At 36.5% G+C, this 7,500-nt stretch overlaps 2 non-coding genes across 2 annotated transcripts; one reads left to right on the top strand and one right to left on the bottom strand.

The window, feature by feature from the left end:
- Positions 1 to 418: 418 nt before the first annotated feature.
- Positions 419 to 491, bottom strand: TRNAT-UGU (transfer RNA threonine (anticodon UGU)). The gene has a single exon. It is a non-coding gene; the product is annotated as a tRNA-Thr (tRNA).
- A 1,729-nt stretch (positions 492 to 2,220) lies between these two features.
- Positions 2,221 to 2,293, top strand: TRNAF-GAA (transfer RNA phenylalanine (anticodon GAA)). The gene has a single exon. It is a non-coding gene; the product is annotated as a tRNA-Phe (tRNA).
- Positions 2,294 to 7,500: the final 5,207 nt, after the last annotated feature.

The following is a 7,500-nucleotide window of genomic DNA, read 5'->3' as shown; positions in this document are numbered from 1 at the left end:
ACGGCGTATTTTTTTGAAACGAGGCCCTCGGTAACGAGACATAAAGACTCCTTAATTTTATTGAAATTTCATTTTACAGAATAAACCTAAATTAATACTGAACTAAACGATAAACGAAGCTAAATCCACTGAAGTACTACAAAGAGGAATAAGATGAATTGTATCAATATCCGTATTATTTTGTATATTGTATATATGGGAAGTTAAGGATCCTTTTCTTGATTTGTTCTGTATAGATCAAACGGCTCCAATCCGTTTTTTATTCTTTATTCATAGTTGGAAGTTCCCGCGACATAACATAATAGATCGGTAACCCGACATTTGGAGAAAAAAAAGGGGGGGGTCTTCTCAATATTCCTTGGTCTCAAGGAAAGATGATCAATCCTGATAAAAAAAAAAAAATAGAACAAATAGAGAAAGCCGACTATCGGAATCGAACCGATGACCATCGCATTACAAATGCGGTGCTCTAACCTCTGAGCTAAGCGGGCTCATATAACAGAAATAGTGCGTGAATAGGAATTCGGGAAACTATTGGGATCTTAGTTAGCTATTAGCTATTAATAATTATTAATATTAATTATTATAAATTATTATAACATATTAATTAATATTAATAATTATTAATATAATATGAATTTTGATTTTATTTTTGATTATTTTCTATTTGATTATTTATTTTTGATTATTTCATTTATTAGTAGTCACTAGCACTAGAATTTTTTTTTTTCATTCAAATCAAATTTAAAAAACGCAAAATAATACTATATACATATGAAATAATTCTATATTCTATTATAGAATAGAATATAACTATTAGTTATAGCAGTTATAGCAGATTATATGAATTCTATTTCTATTAGAGTGTAGTTCCTAAGGAAAGGATAAGATAAGGATGCAATCCAGATCCTACTGAGATATTCCTTTTGTTTCATTCGGAAAGGGAGGAGATAGGACGAAAAAAAAAAAAAGAAGAATGAATATCGACCGTTCCAGTATTCCAAACTGCGCGGGAAAAATGAGAGGGGGGGGGAACATCTATATGTGGGATATATCCATCCATATTGAATTGCAGATACATCAATGATAGAATCATTTCTGATTGGACCAAATAATGGAATGGTCCTCCAATAGATATGAAAGAAGATGGGCAAGAAATAAAATAGGAGCAGACACTTTTTCGATATAGGAATCAGTATCTAATGAATTCAATGGTTCCAACATAAATGAAAGAAGGGGATGGGATCACAATGAGATCGAGATCTCATAAGGGGGATATGGCGAAATTGGTAGACGCTACGGGCTTGATTGGGTTGAGCCTTGGTATGGAAACCTACTAAGTGGTAACTTCCAAATTCAGAGAAACCCTGGAATTAAAAATGGGCAATCCTGAGCCAAATCCAGTTTTCTGAAAACAAGGGTTCAGAAAGCGAGAATCAAAAGAAGGATAGGTGCAGAGACTCAATGGAAGCTGTTCTAACGAACGGGGTTGACTACATTGGTAGAGGAATCCTTCTATCAAAACTCCAGAAAGGATGACCTTATTTAAGTACATAGACGTACTTAAATATCAAATGATTAATCACGACCCGAATCCGGATTTTTTGATTATTTATATGAAAAATTGCAGAATTCTTGCTAAATTAAATCGATTCCAAAAGGAAGAATCGAAGATTCAGTGATCAAATCATTTACTCCAGAGTCTGAAAGATCTTTTGAAGAACTGATTAATCGGACGAGAATAAAGATAGAGTCCCATTCTACATGTCAATACCGACAACAATGAAATTTATAGTAAGAGGAAAATCCGTCGACTTTTGAAATCATGAGGGTTCAAGTCCCTCTATCCCCAATAAAAAAAAAAAAGGCCTATTTTATTCCATTCCCTAACCATTTATCCTCTTTTTTCGTCAGTGGTTCAAAATGAGCTTAGCTATGTTTCTCACTCACTCTACTCTTTCACAAATGGATCCGACCAGAAATCTTTCTCTCTTATCACAAGTCTTGTGATAGATATGATCTACGTACAAATGAACATATATGGCAAGGAATCTCCATTATTGAATCATTCACAGTCCATATCATTACTCTTACACTTACAAAGTCTTCTTTTTGAAGATCCAAGAAATTCCAAGGCTGAGGTAAGATTTTCTAATGTTTTTTGAGTCCCTTTAATTGACATAGACCCAAGCCCTCTAGTAGGATGATGCGTCGGGGATGGTCGGGATAGCTCAGCTGGTAGAGCAGAGGACTGAAAATCCTCGTGTCGCCAGTTCAAATCTGGTTCCTGGCACGTGGTTAATATATCGAATAGATACTCATACAAATGAATCGATATGGATCGGGATCCATATTCTATTCGTTAATAGTCTAGATCATGATACATACTTATCCATCTAGGGATATATCTAGATCCCCCATTTTTTTTTTTGATGGGTAAAGAAAAGAATTAGATTCTGTTCCCTCTTCTTTTTTGTTTGTTCATACTGTACCTGCTCTCGCTCAAAAAGAATGTTAATACTTCATACATATTTGAATTGAAGTTAGTTGGCTGAAAACCCAAAAGTCTAGTCTAGAGAGGAATCGAAGGGTAGGAATAGACAGGATTCATTTCAGATACAGTACAAAGAAAATCTGATCCCCTTTTCATTTCTGAATTTTGAGTTCATAATTTCATATTTTCTTTCATATTCTATTTCTTCACTTTCTCTTTCTTCACTCCCTCCTACGTGACTTTTCGGGGCCCATCTAAGTGATGTGCGCGGTACAAAGTTCATGGTGCAGAACTCTTTTGATTCATCCTATTGGCTTTGCTCATCCGAAATGGATATCTTCCAAATTGGGGAATATCAATGAAGCCCCTTTAGTAGCCCATTCATAATACTGAGATGAGAGTCCAGTTATTCTGTTTCATCTAGAACAGAACATAAAAAGATTCCTTGAATATCTGGAGTCGTAGAAGTGAATATTAGTTTCTTATCATTCAATGAGCATCTTGTATTTCATAGAAATTGGGGGCAATATAATCCTTACGTAGGGGCCAGCCTATCCAACTTTCAGGCATCAAGATACGTTTCAGGCGTGGATGATTTTCATAAGAGATTCCCAACATATCATAAGATTCCCGTTCTTGAAAATCAGCACTTTTCCAAATCCAGAAAACAGACGGGATTCTAGGATTCCTCCTTGGGGCAAATACTTTTATGCATACCTCTTCGGGTTGATCCACACCATACTGTATTCTCGTAAGATGATACACACTAGCTAACAACCCGCCCGGTGCTACATCATAAGCACACTGGGAACGTAGATAATTGTAACCATATACATATGAAATGACAGCAATGGAGTACCAATCCTCGGGCTTTATTTGTAAAGTCTCTATTCCTTGGTAATCGAAGCCCAAAGATCTATGCACTAGCTCATGCTTGACTAGCCAAGCAGATAAACGACCTTGCATCTTCTTGATCTCTCCCACATTTGTATTTGTATGAGTATTTCACATTTACGATGAAATTTATGAAGATTTACCCGCTGTTTGTTATTCTGCACAAAAGCATCCTGCCTAATTCACTAATTCGTGGGAAGATACTGAACTTTTGTATTTGAAAGATGTTTCAGTTTCAGGAGGTATTTCTGAAGTAGATGGAGATTTATAGAGTAATCCTTGATCGTAATTTCCAGTATGAGTACTGCGTCCAACATGAAACTTGTGATTGGTAGTAAAATATCGATTTTCCTGTTGAGACCCAATTTGATCTTCATAGATTTCTCGAGATACTTTCTTACGAAGTTTCGTTATAGCATCTATAACTGCCTCTGGTTTGGGTGGGCAGCCCGGCAAATAGACATCCACAGGAATTAGCTTATCGACTCCCCGAACGGTACTATAAGAATCCGTACTGAACATCCCTCCTGTAATAGTACAAGCTCCCATCGCAATGACATATTTTGGTTCAGGCATTTGCTCATATAATCTCACTAAGGAAGGCGCCATTTTCATTGTTACTGTGCCGGCTGTTAAAATGAGGTCTGCTTGCCTAGGACTCGATCTTGGTACCAATCCATAACGATCAAAGTCGAATCGCGAGCCTATTAATGAAGCAAATTCAATGAAGCAACAACTGGTACCATAGAGAAGCGGCCATAAACTGGAGAGTCTTGACCAATTCGAAAGATCATTCGATGTAGTTGAAATAACTGAATTTTGGGTTGTTTGGTCAAGTAACGGAAACTCAATAGAATTAATAACTGTCTCAATGTAATCTTTTCTTTGTTTTTGATTTTGATTGTCTGAATATTCAGGAGCTAAGACCATTCCAATGCTCCTTTTCGCCATGCATAAACTGAACCAACAATTGGGATAAGCACGAAAATGAAAGCTTCTATAAATACAGATACACCCAATACATCGAAACTCATTGCCCATGGATAAAGAAAGACCGTTTCAACATCAAAAACAACAAAAACTAGAGCAAACATGTAATAGCGAATTCGGAATTGTAACCAAGCATCCCCCATTGGTTCTATACCCGATTCATAACTAGAGAGTTTCTCTGGTCCTTCACTAATCGGGGCTAAAACTCCCGAAATTAGAAATGCTAAAATAGGAATAAGACTTGATATTATTAGAAATGCCCAGAAAATATCATATTCGTAAAGCAGAAACATAGATGCACTCTCATGAATGTGGAATATACCGAATTAGTCGATTCAAATTGGAATTGTCAATTCATCCATAACTGCTTAGTCGAAACAACAATTTTGATCGAACCACATAGTTGAGTTTGTTTGCTGCGGGTCATGCCTCGTTTCAAGATTCATCCAATAGAATCCCACTTACCCTTTCTTCAATTCTATTTAGATATGGTGTAGACATATTATGTTCTTGTACAAATAAGACTCTCTCACTTTACCTTGGGTTTTCTATAAAAAAAAAAATAAATGAAAGAATATTTTCATTTTCATCAAAAATGAATAAAAAAAAGATTAATTCAATATTAATTATATTATCTATAATTATGTGAAAATAAAATGGAAATATTCCATTTTCAATGAAAATATTCAATGAATATAATATAATAATATAATAAAATCAAAGAAGAGGTCTGGCTCATTTTTTTTTTTCTCTTTTGTAGTAGAATGCCTAGCTCGGGATTTAGGGTATATTCTACTCGGTTGGCGTTGGTGTATTCTTTTCATTAAGATCGGGGTATAGAATCATTGTTTCTATTGATTCGATATGAATACATAAACAGAAACAGAATGCATCGACCAATTAGACTCTCTCCTTGTCCCAGATTTATACTTAATTGATTTGATTCAATCTTCAATCTGTTGAATTATGAGGAACCCTTACATAGAACAACTCATGGGTTCCTATACCCAAATTAGATACTTTTGACCTGTACTATCCCGACAGGACCCCCCAGAAACAATCGAGTTATTTAAATCGAGTTAAAAGTCTTGAAAGAGTCATCCTATTTCGGACCCATTTCTAGTACCCAAAATCGCTATTTGGAATGACTCGAAATACTTATTAATGTAATAACACCTAGTAAGACCAACCAATGGGTTAGGTTTCGTGACAATCAAAAGAGGTTTCGTTTGAAGCAAACCCACACAATGGAGCGTACCACAATGGTAGAGTCGGCCGAATCATAAATTATCTACAGAAGATAGCTCTGATGGAATCACGCGTTGTCGAACAATTCGACAGACCAAATCCCCAAAAACACTCATAGAAATAGAAGAGAGCACAAACGTTGATACCTTTAGGACCAATTCATTATTTCTGAAACAATGAATTTGGGTTGTTGTTCCACCAAAGAGCGATCAGTCGGGGGATTGGATTCCTAACTCATCCAAGTTCAAACAGACCCCTAATCTTCTTGCATAAAGTCTGCATCGGTAGAATCGACAGAATTGAAATGATGAGCAATTGGATTGGAGTAGGTTGGGATACAAAAAAATAAGTATTGTACAGAAAGATAAAAATAACTAAACTACTTGCTTTGCCTTTGCTAGGCCGGCTATACGAAGAAAAGTCTAGTCTATTTTACAATGTTTACAATGAAACTTACCGAAGAGCTTTCTTTTTGAAACTCTGGCTTTTCTACAAATACAAGAACAGGTCCTAGATCCGTGTGACTTACTATTACTATTAGATTCGATTTTGTTGGGTCAGGTTGGGGTTTTTGGCTAGGCTCGTGTTATGATTTTGACTTCATAATCAATTGGCTTGGGTATACCAAACCAAAGAAAAGGTGTATCACTCAATCTTTGATCATGGACAAGAAAAAGAGGAAACAAGCCATATGTCATTCCCCCACGAAAATGAATGAAGAAGAATTGGTTTGGGTATTCGAGATTCGAAAATACCGATCCGGTTGGATCCATTGGAATGAATTATTTTTTTTTTTTCATTTTCATGCCCCGAGGGATCGCCGTGAGCATGTGGAAATGATTCCATTTCCATGGACCAACCCACTGGCCATCTGCAAGCACGCACTAATGAGGAAACGAAAACTATACAAAAATGCAAAAATGTATAGGGCTATACGGACTCGAACCGTAGACTTTCTCGGTAAAACAGATCAAACTGATTATTATCGAAATGATTCGAACTGTTTCAAAGACCCAACATGCATTTTTTCGCATTGGGCTCTTTCATCAACTGATAGAAAGATCAGTTGAGTCCACCATATTTTTTCTTGACAGGAAGATAACGAGATGGCTCCATGTGCTCTGGATTCATTATTTGTATTCTGATCCAGGAGCAATACCAAAGTGTTTCAAAGAAGGGTTACCTTGACGTAGGTCTGCCTCCGGCCTAGATCAACCTAAGATAGAGTCTCTATCGCTCCGCTCCAACAGTCAAATAGGGTACTTCATACACCTTAAAGCTCATAGGACGAAAAGAGGTTGTTTTGAGGTCCTTATACTCATTATGCCTAGCATTGAATAGACTGGGTATTCACCTTATCAATGATCAAATCAATGATGGGTTCCGTTTGGCACATAAATTGGTGCTTGAATCGGACCGAATCAAATATTTGTCAGGCTACTGTTCTCTTGTTCCTTCGAATCCATGGAGTAAGACATCGATTTCTCCATAGAATCAATTCTGTTGATTGCATGATGGACTCCCCTGAAAAAGCATTGGCGCACGTGTAAACGAGGTGCTCTACCTAACTGAGCTATAGCCCTTGTCATAGATATCTTAACATCTAGAGAATTTATTGTCAAGATGGATATTCCATGATCCCACATGATAGCTCTCTGATCCTTTTCCTGCCAAGGATTGGTATTGCTTAGAAGTAAGATTCCATCTATAATTCCCGATGTGATGGGTCCCATTTTTTTTTTTTTCTTTATGATGATAAATGACCTACTTAACCCAGTGGTTAGAGTATTGCTTTCATACGGCAGGAGTCATTGGTTCAAATCCAATAGTAGGTAGAGCTTATTAGATACCGGAGTCGATGGTCTCTAATAAGT

This window comes from Tasmannia lanceolata, unplaced genomic scaffold (assembly GCF_043159265.1).
Source record: "Tasmannia lanceolata isolate RefF3 unplaced genomic scaffold, GAP_Taslan_0.1 ptg000918l, whole genome shotgun sequence".
NCBI classification, from domain to species: domain Eukaryota; kingdom Viridiplantae; phylum Streptophyta; class Magnoliopsida; order Canellales; family Winteraceae; genus Tasmannia; species Tasmannia lanceolata.
The sequence above is the reverse complement of the archived record's forward strand: the minus strand, read 5'-3'. Positions and strand labels throughout refer to the sequence as shown.